This window comes from Gymnoscopelus braueri (assembly GCF_963280865.1).
Source record: "Gymnoscopelus braueri genome assembly, chromosome: 3".
Classification (NCBI taxonomy): domain Eukaryota; kingdom Metazoa; phylum Chordata; class Actinopteri; order Myctophiformes; family Myctophidae; genus Gymnoscopelus; species Gymnoscopelus braueri.
Window position 1 is genome coordinate 24,622,747 of NC_137612.1, and position 24,391 is coordinate 24,647,137.

Genomic DNA, 24,391 nt, shown 5'->3' on the forward strand with positions numbered 1-24,391 from the left:
ATTATTGTGTAGAGACCTATGAGCACACTTTTCTGCAGAATTCAAGTATGGGGAATTGATTGGAAAGGTTATTTTACTTATTCAATACTTCCATATGCTTAAATGGCTTTTTAATGCAAGATTTTGCACCCAAATCGAATAATTTGAAAATAAGTCTTGTAAATATCCCCAATTTGAAAGTATGTGCTGAGAACCAACATGTTCCTAGTGTCTATAAAAAAAAAAGAGACCTGATTATCACAGAGGCAGACTTGACTGATTCGTAAATAGAGGACTGAATTTGCTGTGCCTTGCCCCTGATGTGTCCCAGAACCCCTGAACCTTCTCCCTGCCTTGGCCTTGTCATACACTCCTCCTTTGCATCTGTCTCTATATTTAAAAAAAAAGAAAGTAAAACTGAAATGAGTTCAATTAAGTTTTGGCCATTATCGCCCGTTTTTCTTTAATAACACAGGCTCACTTTTTACATAGTCTGCTCTTTATTTCCCTCTACACCAAAACCCCTTTGCCAAAAATAGCCGCAAGTGCGAGGCGTTGTGAGCTTGTAGATCTGCTATGTTTGGCTAAAGTTCTCCTCAGAATAGGGATGCTAGGGTTCAAGTGGTTAATGTAAAAAAAAAAAAAACCTTCCTGGTTGAGTCATTTCTCTCCTCAACTAGAGACTTCTGCTTGAGTAGGTGAGTTTATACTGATCAATAATATCATGTATGAAGCTTAAAATATGTACTGATTAATTCTATCCTACTTCCTAGACTAGTACAGTAACCTACTGTCCTACTATCATATGAGGCACCATTAGTTTAATGGGAGAGATTTGTCTCAAAATGATTTGTGAAGCCAATACCATGATGCACAAATATTCCATGATTTACAAATGTGTTTCCATTATTCACAAATGTGTTTTGCAATCTGCAAATACAAATTATTTATTTGTGACTTTTGTAAATATGAATTTGTAAGTTTTACAAAAATGTATTATACTTTTGCGTAAATATATCATAAAATATCATTTGTAAATAATCAACTCTGTGTGTCAATTGTTGAGTTTGCATTTGTGAGTAGACCAACACACGCATACATTACTTTTTCCATCATTTTGAGACAAACGTCACTTTTTTAAGAACATTTTTATTTTCCTATCTGCAAACTTACTTGTAACTTGTAAGTTGGCATTTAAATACATATGCTATGATTTGTACAAATATAAGCGACTTTGATTATTATTCCAAATATACATTAACCACTTCAGCCCTATATACATTTTTGCCATTTGAAAATAGCAGATCTACAAACTCACAATGCGTCGTGATGCGACGCATTGTGAGCTTGTAGATCTGCTATTTTAAAATGATTTTTTTAATACATTTTATTCATTTGAAAACTTGTGAAATGGGACATTCTGCATAATGAGTACTTTCTACTTTTGGTACATTTTGATGCCAATACTTTTGTACTTTTACTCAAATACATTTTGAATTCCGGACTTTTACTTGTAACAGAGTATTTCTACATTGCAGTATGTAAAAATTTGATTACTGTTTCCACCACTGGTCCTCGACTACCTCGAGCACTGTCCCGTCAGCAGTGGCAATGATGTCCTCTGTGTTAAATACAGAGAGTTTTGTCATAGAGCTTGAGGCAGATCTTCCTGCACTCCATTTCTACTGCCAGTAGTATTTCCCTTACATTCTCTGCTGTGTCTGAGACTCGGTAATGTCATCTGTATAGTCCATGTCAGTAATCATGATGGGAGTTACTAGCTTAGTCTTCCTCGGGACCAGCGTGAACCCCAGTGCCTCAAAAGACCGAATATTATTTTCTCATGAGGAAATAACAGGAGTCACACATGACATGAGTGACACATCGCTGACAAAGCTGCTCTCAGATCACATTAATTATATTCCAGTTCTTAATGTACTTTGGTGATAAAGGAAATCTATTTGGTACAAATTCTCAGATCCAGGGCCATCAGCTGTGACCTCTTTATTCAGCTTCAAAGATTAGGACATGAGCTAACTTTAAACTGAGGCCATCTGTTCTTAAATAAAACATATTTTTAAATAGTAACTTTATCCTCCGCTCGCCTCTTTCTTACTTATCTTGTTTGGTCGTTTGCCCTCTTTGCATTTTGGACAACCTTACTACTGTCTGAATTCTCCAGTTGTAGGCTTGCCCTTTCGGCATGTATTAATAAATACTTTGATTGAACTCTTCTGTTTGTTGTAGCTGTGCTATTGGGTTCTATTCACTCTGCATTCCTAACAACAGGGTCTTGAAACTATCTGGGCCGTAGATCTGCCTTTGCTCCATGCAGATCTACACAATTGAGGCTTTGTAAATCAAGGCTTTGTCATTTCAATTGTGTGAATATTTAGACAAGTGGTTACCAACATGTTCCAGATCAGAGCCCACCCATGTTAAGTGGTCAGATGGGTGAGCCGCGTGGATGAATAGCAGCACATTTAGGCGTACTATAGTGAAAGACCTTTTCCATGCTGGTCGAGTAGGTTTAGGTGTTTCTGACAGTTCAGAGGTCTGTGGATTTGTGTTTGACAGCACTGTGCTGTATGACAGCACTATCATCAGTGATGAGTTGGATTCATGTTAATGTTTTTTACTCTGCTCTTTTTTCCTCTCTACACCAAAACCTCTTTGCCAAAAATAGCAGATCTACAAGCTCTCAACACCTCGCAAGTGCGAGGCATTGTGAGCTTGTAGATCTGCTATTTTTGGCTAAAGTTCTCCTCAGAATAGGGATGCTAGGGTTCAAGTGGTTAATGTAAAAAAAAACATATATCACACAAAGGTTTGGTGGCCCCCCTGTAGTAATTCTGAGGACCCCTATAGGGGTCCCAGACCCCCTGTTGAAGACCCCTGATCTAGCCAATGACAGTGGAATGAATGTCACACCGGGATATAGAGACACACGGCCGGAAGCGGAAGGCCTACAAATCCACGCCCACTTTTGACACTCGGGGTCCGTTAGAACGATGAACTGCAGCTCTCAATGCAATCTCTATGAGAGGCATTGTAAAATACCGTCATTTCACTGGTTAACTACTGAGGCTGTAGCGATTTTTTTTGTGTTCTAATAATCTGTGCCATTTGTTTAATTTGTCCTTTTTAATGTCCCATATCTTTCATCTCGATATACTACCCACAATATACTATAATATACTCCATCAGTATGTCAAAATCGCTAGCATCGGAGATCTAGAGTTTAAGTGATCGCATGGTATATACGTCACGGACGCATCCCTTGAGGTTTTCAATACCCAGAAAACTGGCGAAAGTGGCCGTTTTCAATAGGTTTTGGTCATTATCTCTGGAACAGAAGGTCCAATCTGCTCAGTTCAAAGCTTGTTGGATGCGTGACTTTGAGGACATTAAGCACGCAATGACTTTTTCGGGTAAATTTTCGTTTTTTTTTTGTTTTGTTTTGGGGAGGCGAGATCTTAGTTGGGCAGGCGACCGCCTCTCCTGCCTCTACAGTGGGTACGCCACTGGTCGGCGCTCGGCACTCGTAAAGACAGTGATGTCACTGAAATGCCCGTCTGCTGTCTACCCTCTGCTGTGTTAGCATTATGGGTAACTCGTTAAAGTGGCAAATTAAATGTGAAACACATCAAGTATTAAGAAAACAAGAAGATATGTTGACAAAGACACTCCATACATTTGGAAACATATTTTTATTTAAATCAATATCGTCTTCAGTTAATGCAGGATAATGTTAAAAGTAGGCTAACTTTCATATCCTCTCATAGGGAATGCATTGGCAGCTGCTGTTCATCGTTCTAACGGACCTCGAGTAGCGGCGCTGTCTCAAAAGTGGGCGTGAAATTTGTAGTCCCCGTGTGTCTCTATGGGATTAGAAGCCTTCTAGGCTGGGATCAATTTGTTTGCAGGTTGATCCACTTCCATGCATTTTGGGGCGGCCATAGCTGAATGGTTAGTGAGCCCACCTAGAACTCTGGGGGTCCCGGAGGTCCCAGGTACATTTCTAGCTCTCAGCAGGGGTGGAAGAAGTACTCACATGTTTTACTTAAGTAAAAGCATCAATACTGCAATATAGAAATACTCTGTTGCAAGTAAACGTCCGGAATTCAAAATGTACTTCAGTAAAAGTACAAAAGTACTGGCATCAAAATGTACTTAAAGTACCAAAAGTAGAAAGTATTCATTATGCAGAATGTCCCATTTCACAAGTTTTCAAATGTATAACAATCTTTTGAAAATAGCAGATCTACAAGCTCACAATGCATTGAGAAGCGCCGCATTGTGAGCTTGTAGATCTGCTATTTTCAAATGGCCAAAATGTATGTAGGGCCAAAGTGGTTAATGTATGTTAATATTAATCCAAATCTACAAAATAACTAGTAACTAAAGTTTTCAAATAATTGTAGTGGAGTAAAAGTACAATATTTGCCTTTGAGATATTGTGGAGTAGAAGTGAAAGTACAGAAAATTGGAAATACTCCAGTAAAGTAAAGTAAAGTACAGTACTTGAGTAAATGTATTTAGTTAGCACTGGCTCTCAGCAATGTGTCGAAGTGTTGCTGAGCAAGACACTTAACCCTTACTAAAGATGGTGACCAGATTTCTCTTGTGCCCACCTTTGAACGGCCTTGTTGTTAAAATGTGCTTTCTTAACCGTGTGTGTGTGTGTGTGTGTGTGTGTGTGTGTGTGTGTGTGTGTGTGTGTGTGTGTGTGTGTGTGTGTGTGTGTGTGTGTGTGTGTGTGTGTGTGTGTGTGTGTGTGTGTGTGTGGGTGTGTGTGGTTGTAGGCTGGAACCATCAGAAACAGCTCCTTCCTGGTTGACTGTGTCACTTCTCTCGTATCTCCTCAACTAGAGACTTCTACTTGAGTAGGTGAGTTCTGATCAATAATATCATGTATGAAGCTTAAAATATGTACTGAATAACATCCTACTGTACTATTATAAATCTTTCTATCCTACTTCCTAGTACAGTAACCTACTGTCCTACTATCCTATAAGGCACCATTAGTTTAATGGGAGAGATTTATCTCAAAATTATTTGTGAATCCAATACCATGATGCACAAATATTCCATGATTTACAAATGTGTTTCCATTACATTTGTGCAAATATATGACTATTTGTAAAAATATCATTTGCAATTTGTAAAAATATTTTTTACTTGCAGGCGTATTTATCATAAAATATCATTTGTAAATCATAAATTCTGCGTGTGAATTGTTGAATCTGCATTTGTGAGTAGACGAACACATGCATTCAGTTTTTAGATTATTTGATTTTATTTGTATATATTAATTCCAGCATTAGATCTGCCACTCTGCTTCATTACAGTCAAGATACTCTTTCTTGAGCCCCCTGTGGTTTTGTAATGGCCCAGTACTTTTCCCATATGCGTGTGTCTGTATCACAGCAGTAGTGCCTCACACCCAATCTATGTGTGTGTGTGTGTGTGTATTGCAGCAGCGTCGTGCCCCCACACCCTAAGCAATCTACTGTATGTGTGTGTGTGTACCTGTGTGTGTGGTATTCTGCTTTCACCAGCCCAAAGTTCAGGAAACATCTGCTATGTAAGTCCCTTCTGAATTTCGTCATTTAACCAACTTCTGTTTTCCTCCTTGCTCCACTGTCACTGCTGCACAAACAGCTGAGTACAATTCAAACACATGATTAGACATAATACAGTATGGTCATAAAACAATAAAAAATCACACCCAGTGTGAAGTGGGCGGTGTGGTCACAATGGTGGTCTCCATGTCTGCCTATTAGGTGTGCATAATAGCCCTATAAATAGTTTTTTTTTCAAGTGCATAGTCCTATTTATAGGGCTATGCACATGTGTCATGTGTTTCACTAGCCAATCACAGTCCTGAATAGAGTCAGCCAATAAAGTCAGCCAATCATATTACAGCTAGTGGTCATCGCAGTGATGGAAGCTCACTTAAAGAAAAGTATAGATTTGCATTGAATGTGTAGGGGTTAGGGGTGTACAATGGTGGCCAATCACGGTGCAGGGTTAGGGGGGTACAATGGTGGACCCCCCCAAAAGTATAGATTTGCATTGAATGTGTAGGGGTTAGGGGTGTACAATGGTGGCCAATCACGGTGCAGGGTTAGGGGGGTACAATGGTGGCCAATCACAGTGCAGCGAATGTCGATGTCCAAACCTCACATATAGGGGCGGTTACACCGCCCAAAAAAGCTTATAAGCAAGGTTTATGAGCCCCGCTATGCTATACTCTTTCCTATTAATTCTTCTCTTCTTTGACCATCGTTTAGTAGGCCTAATAGGCAGACATGGAGACCATTATCACCTGCCCTGGGCTGGGATTTGCTATAAGGGGTCCAAGGTACCCAAGGTTAAGGGAAGCAGGGTTGAAAGACTGATCTGAAAGCCATGTCTTTCGACACATAATGGGAACAGATATTCTATATAAAGTGAACTATATTTAACCACTTAAACACTATATGGTTGACCGGAGGCCCTTGGGGCTTTATAGTGTCTTTTCCCTGGTGTTAGGTAGGACACCTAGCAGGTGACCAGTAGCCTTTCCTGAAGCTCCTACGTATACGCCCAATGTCTGCCAAATTGGGATTCCCTCTTGGCTCCCATGCAGAAGACCCAGGTTCAAATCCCGGGTCTTGCAGTTGTAATTAACCACTTGAATCTTAGCATTCCTATTCAGGGGCTAATAGTGAACATCTGATCTACAAGCTCACAACGTGTCACAAGTAACATTATCATGCATGTTGTGAGCTTGTAGATTTTTGGTTATTTGGTGTACAGAGAAAACAGGAGAGGGACAATTATAGACCCCTGGGGAATACGGTCAACTAAGTATATTGTTTAAGTTGTTTAGTCTCCACATCAGGAGAGGACATAAAACGTGGGATTACAGCCTTATTTTCAGCCTGCTATGTGGCGTTCAAATCCAGTCCTATCGGCTGATCAGAGCAATGGTCACCGAGTTATGGCCATTTGAAATGTTAGACACTGCTACATGTATAACACTGCTGTAGTGCCACATAATGTGTGCACATTATTACATTATTTGTGTGACTATTGTTGTTACCAAGGCGACGATGACGACGGGACAATCGTCCCGATTAAGGACGTAGCGTCAGTATGACGTCACCCTAAGATCATACGACACCATGTCCCACCTATTAAGTACAGCGGCAGGCGCGAGCGGGCGCCAGACCAGCTGTTGAAGAAGACTGAAGAGTATCTGGAAGACTGGAGATAGGCTCATATACTCACATAGAGTTGTACTGGAGGAATTAACCCCAGAGAGACCATACCTAATATCTCACAGTCCGCTGAGCCGCTTCGAGCCTCAGCCCCAGTCTTATACTGCGACAGTCAATAAGAGCCCATAGCGCCTGGAGATACAGTCCTTAATATATATCGAAGACGTGACAGTACCTCTGTTACATTTGGTCCTCGACCCTTAAAGGTTTTTCAAACCCTAGAGCCCAGCCAGCTCGACTGATTGCAAGCGACACCGGTCGCGCTTACAGTATTTGGTATCTCACTGCTGGTCCTTTGCGATCCTCCTCACAGCAAGAGAGGACCCTTTCGCCTGGCCGCGAGATCGATTGCAGGTGCAACCGACCGGGCCCACAGAGTTAATAATATAACCTAATTAGCCGACCCTCAACCTTGGATTTAGACTCTATTTGCCTTTCGCACCGTCCATCTTAGGAAGGTTAGATGTACGCGACGTACACTCCCACGACGACGCGCCCAGCGTCCATGAGCCTTGTGGAACACACGGCGATGAGCCGGGCAAAGGACCTCACCTACGGTCCCTTGACGAGGCAGGGCGAGACTTTCTGGACACGAATGGCTGCCACGGCAGCACTGATAGCTGCCAACGCCGAGAGGTCGGACGGACTCGGACAGACCCTGTCGAGGCTATTGCTGGAGAGGCAGCAGCCCGATGCGGACGCAGAGCAGGTCCCCGTACAACGGACCCAGCTGCCGGCTGCACCAGGAGCGATCACGCTGCCCTCAGCGCTTGCAGCAATCACGGACGACACCCGGGTGAAGGATGTCCCCCCCACGCCGCGCCTCCCAACTGGACATCAAGCTGCAGAGTCAGAGAGTAGACCCATCGGACCTGCAGCCAGGGGTGTAACGGGGACGACCCGTGATTCCACCTCTGCGGATGCTAGGGAGACCGGGCCCGATCAGGGCCCCACTGCTGAAGCACGCTCTCATCGACTACCAACAAGCGGTCTGCAGCCACCAGTCGCCTGCCCGGCCGATGATACCGAGGAGAGTACCCGACCTGCACTACGCACAGCTACACCAGCCAGCGCGGAGCCGAGCCCGGACCCCACCCCTACCACAGAGCCGCTGCAGCTTGCGCTCCGCTCACAAGAGACGGGACAGCAGCTGCCTACAGCCATGCCCATGCCACATGACCTAGGTGACGTCCCTCCCCACTCTCACATCGAAGTGCCAGAGACGCCTGCCCCTCCAGGGGGGAGCACAGGTGCGGACGAGAGCAGTCCTCCACTCACAGACGGTGCCGGGAACCTTACTGACGGACCCCTTGCAGCTACTGCACCATCTGCTACACAGACTGCGCAGGGGGGGAAGGCCCACCAGTAGAAGACCCCCCTCCAGCAACATCCATCAACCTACAGCTCATCCTAGGACACGAAGATTCCCTAGAATCACCACAAGAGGGGTCCATGCAATTAGTCCCCCATACAGGACCATTAGCGACAGGTATAGCCTGCAATCAAGCCAGGCTGGGCGAAGCCCGCTCCGACATCAACGCCTGACTTCGCAGCAGCGCCTCTTCATCCGCCCCGGACTAAGAGCGATAATCCTACACTCTAAAGAGAATAAGCGCTTGCTCCCTGGCCCTACATTGGGTGCCAGTCCTCCCGGCGTCCTCGTGACATGTAGCGACATAAAAGGCATATTCCACCAAGTGCACCTGCTCCCAGAAGTCAAACCCCTGACCAGATCCCCGTGGCAGGATATGAAGGCCGAAGAACAGCCAGTGGTGCTCCCATTCGGCACTACCCGCTCATATCTGGAGTGCACAATACACGCACTCGAGACTCATGCCTTCAGGCACACGGAGCCCGAAGCAGACCGGACTTCGATAGAAGACAATTGGCCTGAAAGCCCCCCCTCTCAACAGAGAGCCAAAGTTATAGTGAGAGGACTGTGGAACAAACCGGACAGGTCTTGGGACGATCCGAACCTGCCGGAGGACATCCTATTAACTTGGAACGCGTGGGAGGGCGAACTCGCCCACCCGTCGGAAGCGACACTGCCCAGGTGTTACGTCGGTCATACAGAGGGACAAGCACCGAGAACATACAGCGTACACGTATCCCGTGACGCTTTAGAACTAGCATACGGGGGAGCGGCACACCTACGCACTGAGGATCACGAAGGCAAGTTCCGACGGTTCTAAGAGGGACTCATGGAACCCGGTCAGCCCGACTTACTCCACTCAACTAACCATCTGGTCGACGGACTCAACCAGGTGGTCCTATGCCACAGTGCGATGGAAGTGGACGCTAGAATGGGTATGGTGTGTAGTGAATGCCCTGCGGTATCTCTGACACCCCAAACCGAGCAGAGAGCACGCACAGGTCCCCCACCCCCGATCACCAGGAAGGAAATCCCAACTGAGAAAGTCAAGAAAGGGAAATAACGACGGACATCATCGCTTGGTCAAACGGTGACATTATCCTGCCACCGGGGGGACTGTTACCAAGGCGACGATGACGACGGGACAATCGTCCCGATTAAGGACGTAGCGTCAGTATGACGTCACCCTAAGATCATACGACACCATGTCCCACCTATTAAGTACAGCGGCAGGCGCGAGCGGGCGCCAGACCAGCTGTTGAAGAAGACTGAAGAGTATCTGGAAGACTGGAGATAGGCTCATATACTCACATAGAGTTGTACTGGAGGAATTAACCCCAGAGAGACCATACCTAATATCTCACAGTCCGCTGAGCCGCTTCGAGCCTCAGCCCCAGTCTTATACTGCGACAGTCAATAAGAGCCCATAGCGCCTGGAGATACAGTCCTTAATATATATCGAAGACGTGACAGTACCTCTGTTACAATTGTCATGGCAGATCCCAGACCAGTTTTTTTTGTTCAGCTTCCCAACTTTTACCCCAAATACCTATTTTTTCTGAAACCCCTCCTGTCTAACTGATTAGTGGCAGTTGCCATAGGGTGGGGGTGGGGGCAGGGATCTGCAGGTAATTGTGAGTGAATCTCACCAAAAGAGTGTGAAGCTTGTCTCAAAACTGAATGCTTGTGTTGGTGTACTCACAAATGCAGATTCAACAATTCACACACAAATTCCTTTTATATAAAAGTCACAAATAAATAATTGTAAATCATGGAAACGCATTTGTAAATCATTGAATATTTGTGCATCATGGTATTGGATTCACAAATAATTTTGAGACAAATCTCTCCCCATATTAGTTTAGTGCAATTTCACAATGTGGTGACTCTCCTGAACCAAAGGTAGAATGTGCATTTAAATTGTTTAAAAATATTTTAAACTGCAATAGAGACTTTGTTATTAAATGTGTCTCTCTAATAGACTATATATTTAGTCGAGTTTACGCAGCCTAAGGCCATTAGCAGTACAATGAGCACTATAACTATAACCATAAAAATATAGTCAAGTGGATGGCTGAGTTCACACCGATTATAAAAAATGATACAATGGTGAACGATATAGTTATAGTTGTCTTAAATAGTGTGAATGTCACTTTAGACCAGGAAACATACCTCTCTCCTCTCCTGTACCACAACCTGGTGGCCTTCCAGGTTGGTATGATATAATATCACATCTGTACAGGGTGTTGAAACTATCTGGGCCGTAGATCTGCTTTTGCTCCATGTAGATCTGCAAAATTGAGGCTTTGGAAATCAAGGCTTTATCATTTCAATTGTGTGAATATTTAGACAAGTGGTTACCAACCTTTTCTGGATCAGAGCCCACCCATGTTAAGTGGTCAGATGCAGGGCCGCACCAAGGGTAGTGCGAACTGTGCGGCCGCACAGGGCCCCGCGCTTGGGGGAGCCCTGCAAAAAAAAAAAAAAAACGAAAAAAAAAAAAAGATTTTTTTTTTTATTTATTTTTTTTATGAACAGAATCACATTTATTAAGAGTTATAAAAAGAAATAACCACCAAAAACTCGGAAATATCCGCCCAAAACCGCCAAAAAATCGAAGCTTAGAATATTATGGCACCATTAGTTTAGTGCAATTCACAATGTGAACACTCTATAAGGTTGACCGGAGACCGGAGGCCCTTGGTGCTTTATACGAGTGTCTTTTCCATGGTGTTAGGTAGGACACCTAGCAGGCTGACAAGTAACCTTTCCTGAAGCTCCTACGTACGTCCAATATCTCCTCTGCCAAATTGGGATTCCCTCTTGGCTCCCATGCAGAAGACCCAGGTTCAAATCCCGGGTCTTACAGTTGTAATTAACCACTCGAATCTTAGCATTCCTATTCAGGGGCTAATAGTGAACATCTGATCTACAAGCTCACAACGTGTCACAAGTAACGTTATTATGCATGTTGTGAGCTTGTAGATTGGACATTTTCTAAATACGGTCAACTAAGTATATGGCTTTAGTTGTTTTGTTTTTATGCTGCCTTAGGCGGCATAAAATAGACTAAATATACTGTCTATTAGAGAGATACATTTAATAACAAAGTCTCTATTGCAAATTAAAATATTTTTAAACAATTTAAATGCACATTCTTCATGTTTGCGCCGGTCTGCACCTTCAGGAGAGTCACCACATTGTGAAATTGCACTAAACTAATATGGGGAAAAAATTCTTTCTCAAAATTATTTGTGAATCCAATACCATGATGCACAAATATTCCATGATTTACAAATGTGTTTTGCATTCTGCAAACACAAATTATTTATTTGTGACTTTTGTAAAAATGAATTTGTCATTTTTACAAAAAAATATTATACTTGTGTGTGCATTTATCATAAACTATCATTAGTAAAGAATCAATTCTGCGTGTGAATTGTTGAATCTGCATTTGTGAGTACACCAACACACAGATTCAGTTTTGAGACAAGCTTCACACTCTTTTGGTGAGATTTACTCACAAATACCTGCAGATCCACACGTGTGTTTGGACTGCCCCCACCCCCACGCCCATGGCAATTACAGCCAGTTGGGCACTGCCACTAATCAGTTAGACAGGAGGGATTTCAGAAAAAAATGGTATTTGGGGTAAAAGTTGGGAAGCTGAACAAAATAAAAACTGGTCTGGGATCTGCCATGACAATAGTCACAGAAAAATAATAATAATGTGCACACATTATGTGGCACTACAGCAGTGTTATAGCAGTGTCTAACATTTCAAATGGCCATAACTCGGTGACCATTGCTCTGATCAGCGCGATAGGACTGGATTTGAACGCCACATAGCAGGCTGAAAATCTAGTCATCTATATTTTCGAATTCTGAATGGTTTGGATATATTGTAAAGCACATGCCTGCTTGTGCTGGCATGTTACTGCATTATAGCAAGCTCCCACTTAACTTGCTGATGATTTGGTCAATATCTGTGTTTCTTGTGTCGGCTTGATCATGATGTAATTTTCCTCTTCTACCCCGGATTTGAACCCGGTTTCCTGATGCTGACATTTTTTACCATTGAGCTCATAGAGCCTGCCTGCTTGCTCAGGGGATAAATTTAATCTTGACCAGTAGGTCAAAATTCGTGTCAGATCCTGTGTCTAGGTGAGACATGAGTTTTGTCTCAATAGAAGAGCAGGGAGACAAACTACAACCACCTCAATTGTATAAGTTATATTGTATTAACATACTATACAGAGTGTATAAGTTATATTGTATTAACATACTCTACCATACAGATTGTATAAGTTATATTGTATTAACATACTCTACCATACAGATTGGACAAAATTACATTCTATTCATTAAAAAAAGTTACATAGTGCCGCTTTAACATACAAACTGCTAGCCAGCTACCTAGATTGTAATATAATCTGGCCACAGGAGAGCTGTGTAAATAGACATCACAACCTTATACTAACATCTATGAAATCCACAATTTTACAGCGTTACATTTTATGCCGCCTAGGGCCATTAACAGTACGCTGAGCACTATAACTATATAAATATAGTTTTAAAAATCGTTCTAAGTCAAGTGGATGGCAGAGTTCACACCGACTATAAAAAATTATACAATGGTCAATGATATAGTTATATTTATCTTTATAGTTATAGTGCTCAGTGTGAGCGTACATTTAGGCGTACTATAGTGAAAGACCTTTTCCATGCCGGCCGAGTAGGTTAAGGTGGGTCCGACGGTTCCGAGGTCACTGGATTTGTGTGTTTGACAGCACTGTACTGTATAGAGACACACGAGGACTAAAAAATTCACGCCCCCACAATTGAGACAGTGCACCCACGCAAGGTCCGTTAGAACGATGTACTGCAGCTGTCAATGCAATCTCTATAAGAGGCATCGTAAAATACCGTAATTTCACTGGTTGACTACTGAGGCTGTAGCGATTATTTTTGTGTTCTAATAAAGTGTCCCATTTGTTTGATTTGTCCTTTTTAATGTGACTTACCTGCCATCTCGATATACAACCCACAATATACTATATTAATATACTCCATCAGTGTGTCAAAAGTTCTAGCATCTGAAATCTAAAGTTTAAGCGGTCGCATGGTATATACATCACGGACACATCCCTTGAGGTTTTCAATACCCAGATACGTTTGTGTCTCATGTATCATTTGTATAGGCTATTTATTTTGGACAATTATCCAAAAAGTATCTTGCAAGACTATTTGTATATTAATACTAACCTGGAGAATTCACTAAGTATTTTAAAATGTCGGGATATGTCACTCCTCCATTTAGTTGGGTTATTTCCCCAACTTACATTCAGGCAAGTTAATACAACAGCAGTAAACCCACACGTTTTAATTTTTCATGTACCGTCGGAGCTCCGCGGTAGGTAGAAAATGTATAAGCCTATGAGATGTTCAAAATATAGACATGAACAAAGTCAGTAGGAGGGATTGGGATGAGAATTCCCCTATTCACAGTCGAAGCTCGTAAAGACAGTGATGTCACTGAAATGCGACTACTTGTCTGTCTGCCGTCTCCCCTCTGCTGTGTTAAAATTATGGGTAACCCATTCAAGTGGCAAATTAAATGTGAAACACATCAACTTTTCAGAAAACAAGAAGATATGTTGATAAAGACACTATACATTTGGAAACATATTTTTATTCAACTCTATATCGTCTCCAGTTCATGTAGGATCATTTTAAAAGTAGGTTAACTCTCATATCTTCTCATAGAGATTGCATTAGGGGCGTAGCCACGGGTGGGCATAGGTAGGCCTGGGCCCACCCATTTGTTTTTTCTGCCCTCCCCCCCCAAAAAAAACAAAAAAAACAAAAAACAATATATATATATATATATATATATATATATATATATATATATATATTTTTTTTTAATCATATTCAGACATTTTGATAACAGTGTATATATAGGTACCCGAAATCGTCACAAACCCGCAAAAAAAGTATAAAAAAATGCTAAAAACCGCAGATTTTTGCGTGCGCACGGTCCGGGCACACATGCATGTGTTCCCACCCGAGAAGCCTCGGCTAGCGTTCTGGCTACGTCACTGGATTGCATTGACAGCAGCAGTACATCGTTGTGCTTAATGTCCATAAAGTCACGCATCCAACAAGCTTTGAACTGAGCAGATTGGACCTTCCGTTCCAGAGATAATGGCCAAAACATCTTGAAAACGGCCACTTTCGCAGATTTTCGGACGATTTTAGGAAGATTTTCGATTGAGTTTTGGTCATTGTCGCCCGTTTTTCTTTAATAACACAGGCTCACTTTTTACTTATTCTGCTCTTTTTTTCCCTCTAATACCAAACCTCTTTGCCAAACAGACATTTAACCACTTGACCCTCAATACTTAGTAAACTTGACCTTTCACTTTTTACTTAGTCTGCTCTTTTTTCGAGGGACAGCGAAATCCGCCACCTACTCGACTCAGGTTGTGTCTGAAGTCGCCTAGGTCGTGATAGTCAGTTCCTTAGTCGCTAGTCGTTTCCTTAGTCGCGGCCCCGCGACGCCGCGTCGTGCGCCACGGCCAGGTCGGGTACGCCACGACCAGGTCCGTTACGCCACGAACAGGTCGGGCACGCCACGACCACGTCGGCCATGGCACGACCAAGTCAGCCAAGCCATGACCAATTTGGGCAGGTCGACGCATATTGCGCCTGACCAACGTCTCTAATGGTAAGCTCACCGTGGCCTTTTGTGCAGTCCTCTGTTCCCGTAGTTAACACTATCCCCCCCCCCCATGTGCGCGTCCCCCCCGCAACCCCCCCCCCCCTCTAAGGGGTCACTCATAATATTTTTTAAATAGTGAGCTTGTAGATCGGCTATTTTCAAACAGCCATGGAGAGGAGTTGACATTTCACTAATAATAATAATAATAATGAATTGCATTTTTATAGCGCTTTTCCAAGTGCTCAAAGCGCTTTACAATGGTTCATTCATTCATACAGGTGGGGGACATTGGGAGGTGGAGCGGCGAACAGTCGACGCCAGCGTCCCCACTTTTCCCACATTCACACACCAATGGTGGCAAGCGAGCGCCGACCGAATCATTGGAGGCAATGTAGGGTTCAGTGTCTTGCCCAGGGACACTTCGACATGCGGTCAGGAGGAGCCGGGATTCGAACCGCCGACCCACGGATCATTGGACGACCTGCTCTACCTCCTGAGCCACAGCCGCCCTAAAGGCAGAACTCTGTCAGTAATCAATGGATTCTTGTAATTCAAAGTTTTCTATGATCTGTCAAGTTTATATTTTCATTTGGTGTATTTATTTATGTAATTTATTTTCTGTCTATCGAACGATATCAAGCGAAAATAGAGCGGACAATTACGCAGTACGGCCATGAACGAGTCATGTTCCACTCCCAATTTAGGTGGGATTTCAAATACTTATTCCTTGATTAATCCCCCACGTCCCCGTCCCCCCCCAACCCCCCCACGTTGTGCCCCGGGATTTTTTCTTGTACTCCACATCTATTGCAGATATAAATTATTAAATTATAAACCATTGGTATACATTAACCACTTCAGCCATATTTTATACATACTATTTGAAAATATCAGATCTACAAGCTCATCGGCTATTTTCAAACATTTTAGTAAAAATTGTGACCACTGTTGCGTGCGCAATAATTGGTCAGTGATCAGAGATTCAGAGACGCTCAGACAGTCTCGTCATCTGTCCTTTCCACTCCAGAGAAACGTCAGTCCAGTTACGAACAGATCACACACACACACACACACACACACACACACACACACACACACACACACACACACACACACACACAATAAATATATATATATATATATATATATATATATATATCGATGGCCAAAATGCAAAACCTCCTATGTGCAAATTTCATGATTTTCGGATTTCACTGTGGATGAGGACTTTAGGCTATGCTGCACATGCTCAATATGTCTGCAAGATAGTCCCGCCCCTCATTTTGTCAGAAAAGTAATTTGACTAAAACCTCCTATCTTGTTCAGTGCCAATTAGTGCAAAACCTCTTATCTGCACCAGAACTAGTTGAGCAGCAGACAGAGCTGAAACTTGGGAATTCTATGTTATGTAGACCGTCTAAATGTCTTTCAGTTTGTAGTTATCAATTATTTTCAAAATAGGGTCTTCCACCCTTACTATTTAAGTATTTGTTAGTAACTGTCAAGTTAATTGCATTGCCTTGTTGATTGCTAATGATTAGTGTCAGGTGGTGACACTTTTATCACACCAAGAGTGTGAGTTGATAGAAAATGTGAATGGTAATACTTGTTACAGTACTGTAGAATGTCTTGATCTCAAAATGAGCATAATAAAATCACACCCAGTGTGAAGTGGGCGGTGTGGTCACAGTGGTCATCACAGTGATGGAAGAAGTGATGGAAGAAAAGTAATATTGTGGACCAACCATTGTACACCCCTAACTTAAAAAAAACACATTGTGTTTTTTTTTAAGTACTCACAAGTTATACTAGTAGTTCTGTGATTAACACAGGCCTAAAGAGTTGAAGTGTGCACTTCTTTATCCCCTTGAGTAAGAGTCTGTTTACTGGCAAGAGTAGCTGTGTCAGCGAAGAAAGAGGAACTTACTGAGAAGGCAGTTGATAACAGGAAACCACAGACAGGATGGGAGCCACACAAGCAAGCTCAAGTCACAGATACATGCAAGTCAAATGACACTTTTCAATATCAGATAGATGCTTGTGAAGAAATGACAAGTTTAATGATAATCAATATAGAGTCTTTATGGTAGGGAGTTTCTAGATGAAAGGTAATACAATAGAGAAATAATGAAGATGATTATGATTGAATGTCTTTATTTTGTAATGTTTAATTTGAATGATCATTTATTTAATGTGTAAAGTGTCATTTCAATCAAGAAAGTAAAAGATTTAATTGAAAAGGGAAGGAACTGAAGAAATAGAAGTATGGTGTGTATGAGGCCGTAGGCATACTAACGCTAGCCTGTGAAATTCTGCTAGCACCAGAAATCTGCATCTGTGTCATCTTACATTTGAGCTATGTATCGTCTCTGTCGGGTGGAAACCAAAACTGTCCAAAACTGTTACTTTTCAGGATTCAAATAGAAAAATAGCAAAAGTAGCAGATTTACAAGCTCAAAACGTGTGTTTTTTTTAAGTGCATAGTCCTATTTATAGGGCTATGCACATGTGTCATGTTTCACTAGCCAATCACAGTCCTGAATAGACTGTGATTGGCCAATCACGGTGCAGGGTTAGGGGGGTACAATGGTTGGTCCACAATATTACTTTTCTTCAATCACTTCTTCTACAAGCACACAAGGTGTTGCACACAAGTGGTTAAGTGTATTGAGCATTATGATTACTAATAGTCGCACACACACAGAATAACTGAAAAGTGTAATTTCTCCAGAAACCCTTGAAGCGTTATGGGCTATAATAAGATATGTGTATAGTTTTCATTGCTTTAACCCATTAAGACCTGAGGCCAATTCTACACAAGCCTGATTATACTACAGCGTCACACAAAAGTATCAAAAGTAGTAGATCTACAAGCTCGAAACGCGACGCGAAGCGACACGTTTTGAGCTTGTAAATCTGCTACTTTTGCTATTTTTCAATTTGAATCCTGAAAAGTAACAGTTTTGGACAGTTTTGGTTTCCACCCGACAGAGACGATACATAGCTCAAATGTAAGATGACACAGATGCAGATTTCTGGTGCTAGCAGAATTTCACAGGCTAGCGTTAGTATGCCTACGGCCTCCTTACTTCCTCATACACACCATACTTCTATTTCTTCCCTTTTCAATTCAATCTTTTACTTTCTTGATTGAAATGACACTTTACACATTAAATAAATGATCATTCAAATTAAACATTACAAAATAAAGACATTCAATCATAATCATCTTCATTATTTCTCTATTGTATTACGTTTCATCTAGAAACTCCCTACCATAAAGACTCTATATATTGATTATCATTAAACTTGTCATTTCTTCACAAGCATCTATCTGATATTGAAAAGTGTCATTTGACTTGCATGTATCTGTGACTTGAGCTTGCTTGTGTGGCTCCCATCCTGTCTGTGGTTTCCTGTTATCAACTGCCTTCTCAGTAAGTTCCTCTTTCTTCACTGACACAGCTACTCTTGCCAGTAAACAGACTCTTACTCAAGGGGATAAAGAAGTGCACACTTCAACTCTTTAGGCCTGTGTTAATCACAGAACTACTAGTATACTAGTAGTACTACTAGTATAACTTGTGAGTATTTAAACAAACCAAAACATTAACTGTAGATAAATAGAATGCCAATAAAGTAGGATAAACAAGATAATAATAATATAAAATATAGCTGCAAGCAGCAATATGGGGAATGCAATATGCATATAGAAATAGCCATTGCCATAGAAATAGACTAGATTGAACTTGAGAGAACTCTAAGTATAGATAGGAGGTTTTGGCGTTGAACATTTTGAACTTGTGGTTAGAGGTTGTCATTGCTGCTTAGATGTGAACGTCCATGTCGAGATCTTTTATTAAATGCAGATCAAAATCACACGTGAACACCGTGGCAGCCAACAACCAGTGAGACCTGTGAGAATATTGTGTTGTGTCGGTTGGGGGTATGAGGGTATGGGTGTGGGATGGGGTTTGGAGTTATGGGGTGTGGGAGGTGTGGGGTGGCGTTTGGGGGGTTATGGGGTGGGGGTGCATGAGGGCTTGGGTGGGTGGAGTTTGGGGGTTGTGGTGTGCTGGTTGGGGGCATGGGGACCGGGGGTTCTGGGAGTGGGGGTAATGTAGCCTGGTAAACCCTCCCTCCGGAAATCTCATTTCCATTTGATTCCAGGAGTGAGTCTGGCATGAAGGCTTGTATGGGCGTTTCTAGTGCATTACCAAATAACCGAGCCAATCAGCGTCCTCGCTCATTGTTTTGTGATTGACAGCGGGGGTAGGCCAATCAGGTGGAACCCGAGTGGTTCACACGTCATTAATCAATACACCTTCCATACAAGCTGCTCATTAACATCAAAGACAAACCAATTACTCCTGGTGATAATCACTGCAGCCTAAAGTGGCTTAATTGGAAATCAAAAGGGCCACTTGGACATCAAAGCTACATTACTCCCGCCCAGCTCCAGCCCACAGCCAAATTGCCCATATAGGTCTGCAGGCCAGACTCACTCCTGAAATAAAATACAAATGAGATTTCTGGAGGGAGGGTTTACCAGGCTAGGGGTAATGGGTTGGGTGGGATTTAGGGGTATGAGGGTATGGGGTGGGATGGGGTTTTGAGTTATGGGGATTGAGAGGTGTGGGCTGGCAGTTGGGGGGTATGGGGTTTGTGGGAGTGGGGGAGTATTGCAGGCGGTGGAGTTGGGGGGTAGAGGGTATGGGGGGGATTATGTTGAGGGGGGCATAGGCCAGTTAGGCCGGATCATATAGGATAGGGTCTTTGCGATGCAATGCGAGAGTGTGGTCTCGCCAACACCAACTCGGGACTCCTGAAGTGGGATGGGGGTTTGAGTTATGGAGGTGGAGATGTGTGGGCTGGCAGTTGGGGGGGATGGGGTTTGTGGGAGTGAGAGAGTATTGCAGGTCGTGGAGTTAGGGGTAGAGGGTATGGGGGGGATTATGTTGAGGGGGCATGGGCCAGTTAGGCCGGATCATATAGGATAGGGTCTTTGCGATGCGAGTGTGGTCTAGCCAACACCAACTCGGGACTCCTGAATCGCTGCCCTCCACACTCTCCTATCTAGCATCAGGGTCTTGAGCTCTACTGTGTTGTTAGCTAAGCTGTTACGCCGAAGTCCCTCTACGTAGATGGTGCACTTCTTGTCTTTCCTGGCTTTGCCCTGGGTTGGCTCCCATAGTGTCAGTTTGCTTGCCACTAGTTATGGGTGCCTGACGCAGTGCCCTGTCTCATCCTTCTTTCTCTGACTTTGTCTGTGACCCATGGTAGGTTCCCGTAGAGGACCACATTTCTGATGTGGTCCGTCCATTTGACTCCTAGTGCCATTCGTAGCATTCTTGTGTAGACTCCATCCAGGGCCCTTTCCTGTTGTGCTATGATGGTCCATGTCTCAGCTCCATACAGCAGTACTGACTCCACTGTAGCTATACGAACAGCCGCCTCTTGAGGTCTTCTCCCATGTCTGATTTCCGCACTCTCCTCATCCCATGCAAGGCATTCCAGTCAAGTGCCCCCCGACCTTCAGGTCCTGTTCCATTGAAGCAGTCCAGGCCAGCAGGTTATTTGAAGTCCTGGACTGCCTCGAGTAGCTTGTCTCCATCATCTGAACCATCTTCTCAGGAACTCCGTAGGCCCGGAGAATGTTCCTCAGTTTACCCCAGTGGATGGTGCCAAAAGCCTTTTGGAAGTCATGAAGGTGATCACCACTGAAAGATTCCACTCCCTTACTCCTTCCAGTATCCTCCTCAGCACCAGTATCTGCCCGCCTGCTGTTCACTCCGGGCGGAAGCCGTTCTGCAAGTTTCTCAGAACAGGGTCTAAGATGGGTCTAAGACGGTTGAGGATCATCCTGTTAGCCGTCTTGGCGACTTGTGAGCTCAGGCTAATGCCTTGGAGGTGTCTGTCTTGGTGAGGTCGCCTGACTTTGGTACTGGATCGATGATCATTTTGCTCCACAGCTTCGGCAGCTCGCTAAACGTGTGTGCTTGATAAAATCCAACACCACCTCGTCTATGGGCACATACATCAGAACCTCTGGTGTCACTCCATCCTCCTCCTTTTGCCTCACTTGATAGTAGCCTTGGCCCTCTGGTAGTCATCCATGGTGAATGAGCCGTCTGGTATGGGAAGGTCATGGAAGACAGGAGCATCAGATCATCCTCTTCTTCGATTGAAGGAGGATTTCCTAGGAGTGTTTTGAAGTGCTGGTACCATGTTTCTCGGTCCTCTGCGCTTTCTCCCCAGAAGTCTTTCTCCCCCCCCCCCCCCCCCCCCCCCCCCCCCCCCCCCGGGGGTAGGGAGGATTATGTCGAGGGGTGCCTGGGCCTGTTGTTTTGTAGTCCACCTAATTGTATTCCTGTTGTCCTTTTTGTAAATTTTATTTGTTAGCACTTTTATTTTAGATTCTTGCTGTGGACTGTTCTTAGCAATTTTTTTTGTGAGCATTGCCCTGCAAACTTTGTTTTGTTTTTGAATAAAATAAAAAAGCATTCAATGCAAATACTAACCATTTCATCCATTGAAAATGCGCTAGCGTATACCCACGACCACGCGCATCTCGTGCAGGGAATGATTATTGTATACCTCCGGAAAAAAACCTAGACCACACCACTGATGCAACTGTTTGCAGCTGTAAATGTATGTATTTACAGCCAGTATTATTTGTCATTATTTAGTTATGCAATCACTTAACATTGAAATGCAAAAGCTCCTATCTGCAGAATTATCCAGGAAAAGTGGGGAAAAACCTCATATCTGCATTTGCAATATGAGATCAGTGTAATTAACGTATAATATTGTAATATAGTCCAGAAATCCAGAAACAGTGTATTATGTGATGGGTATCATAAAAAAATAGCATTGTAGCACAACATTGTAGCGCATTGTAGCACAACATTTTGTAGTTTTCTTTTTCATTTTCCCAACAATATTAATTTTTCAGATAGGAGGTTTTGCGTTTTGGCCATCGATATATATATATATATATATATATATATATATATATATATATATATATTATTGCACAGTTGACATCAATAGATGTCTAAATAGGCTACGTTACAGACAGCGCAGTCAGCGCGGTCTTTCTTTATAGAAATGTTCAAACTTACCTGCAGGTTATATGAAAAGCATTATTCCCCGTTTGTTTTAATGGATATTTGATATGGTTGTATGAACTGGATAAAGTTAATGTTTAATATTGCAGCTCAGCTCCAAGACTGGACAGTAGCTCTGGTCCATATCCTTAAGGAGACACTTTTGCGCAGCGCACTGGCCATGTGTAATTCATTATTTTTGAGCAACTGTAAACATAAAAAATAGCTTTCATATTCTATTAATATTTTTTACAAAAGACATTTGGCCTTGGATCGAAATTTGCTAAATTCTGGCTATTTCTGGGTGTTAATTTGGCTAATTTATATTTTTTTGTTATTTTCTGGGTGTTACTTCTACTGCGTAATCATGCATTCCAATGATCCCATATAACTATATAATATACGGTAGCTTCGAGGGGCTAGGGAGGGGGGTGGACACGCGGTCCATGCGGTCGGTCGGGAGCATGGCTCGGGCCCGGCAGACGACGTGCGTCGGGACCTAAGGTCACTAAGCTCGCTGAGGTTGCGACCTTAGCGACCTCGGTGGCTAAGGTAGCGGCAGGGCCGTGCTTTGCTGTAGGCAAGGTTCGGCGGCCGCCTGGGCCCCCACACAGATCACCATGAGATATATATATTTTTTTTTTAATCCATCACCCCAAACAATCAGGGGGCCCCATGAGATCTCCTCAAATTATTATTAAAAAATATATATAAATATATATATAAATAAACAGCTTTCCATTCCATCTGAGGCCCTTAAAAAATCCAACATGGGGCCCCAAACAGTCAGGGGGCCCCATGATATCTCCTCAAATTATTATTTAAAAAACGATATAAATAAATAGCTTTCCATTCCATTCGAGGCCCTTAAAAAATCCAACATGGGGCCCCAAACAGTCAGGGGCCTCATGAGAGCTCCTCAAATTTTGAAAATGCCACTAAGATCGCTTCACTAGGCCCCCCTCAGTCCAGAGTAGACTTCTTCCATAGTAGTGAGGATGCTTAAGACCAGATTTTTGAAAAATGTGGACACGGCTCACAAAAGCGCCAATTTTTTTCTACATGCTCTCCATCACCATAAGTTTCATTTTGGAAGGGTAGCCACGTCATCAAGATGGCAGAAGGCGGCCATCTTGGATTGCAAAGATGGCCACCATGTAATATCTATAAGTGCTAATATCTCGGCTTCCAAGCAACTTAGAATGTCAATCTTGGTGTCTAAATATACTTTTTCTGGGACAAGGAATGCAATAAAACTATAGGGAATATCAATAAGTGACTAATTCTGCCAATATTAGATAATTTGGTTGATTCTGGCCATATATGTATTACACAATTGTATTAAAATGTATGTGTCGGCTAGATTTTGCACATTCATTTTTCTTTTCTGAAACCGCTCCATTAGCGGCGCTAAGGTGGAGCTTGGAGCTTTGGGGTCCATAGCTAAAACCCCCAAAAATGTCAGCCTACAGTGGGCTGTATATATGTACAGTACACGTTGTGGAAGTGCAGATAGCCTAATTAATTTAGTTCGAAAATGCATCATTATGGATTGTGGAAGCAAACCAACTTCAGTCCACAAATTATTTTTTAATAAAAAAATAAAATAAAAAAAACTTTAAAAAAAAGGTTTTTTTTATTTTATTTTTTTCCGGGGGGGTGCCCCATATGCACCCCCCCGCAAAAAAAAAGTTAGATAGATAGGATTTATATCTATGCATCATTATGGATTGTGGAAGCAAACCAACTTCAGTCCACAAATTATTTTTTAATAATAAAAAAAAATTAAAACAAAATTAAAAAAAACTTTTTTTGCGGGGGGGGGGGGGTGCCCCATATATACCCCCCGCAAAAAAAAAAAAAAAAGATAGGATTTATATCTATTTTTCGGAATGGCAGGGTTTATTCCAAGTTTTCAAAACCCCCCCCACTCCTACAC

General features: G+C 42.7%; 1 protein-coding gene across 6 annotated transcripts in view; it reads left to right on the forward strand.

Annotated features, from left to right (window-relative positions):
* Positions 1-4,850: 4,850 nt before the first annotated feature.
* The window catches only part of LOC308081701 (uncharacterized protein), a 52,586-nt gene continuing 33,045 nt past the window's right edge, over positions 4,851-24,391 (forward strand). For 4 of the 6 annotated variants that reach the window (XM_080423301.1, XM_080423298.1, XM_080423304.1 and 1 more), the window contains exons 1-2: positions 5,547-5,566; positions 15,622-15,868. The gene's annotated coding sequence lies outside the window, so the exon portion shown is untranslated. Of the gene's footprint in view, positions 4,866-5,546; positions 5,567-15,621; positions 15,890-24,391 lie in introns of those variants that run through there. The other 2 variants (XM_080423299.1, XM_080423300.1) reach the window with 2 other exon arrangements.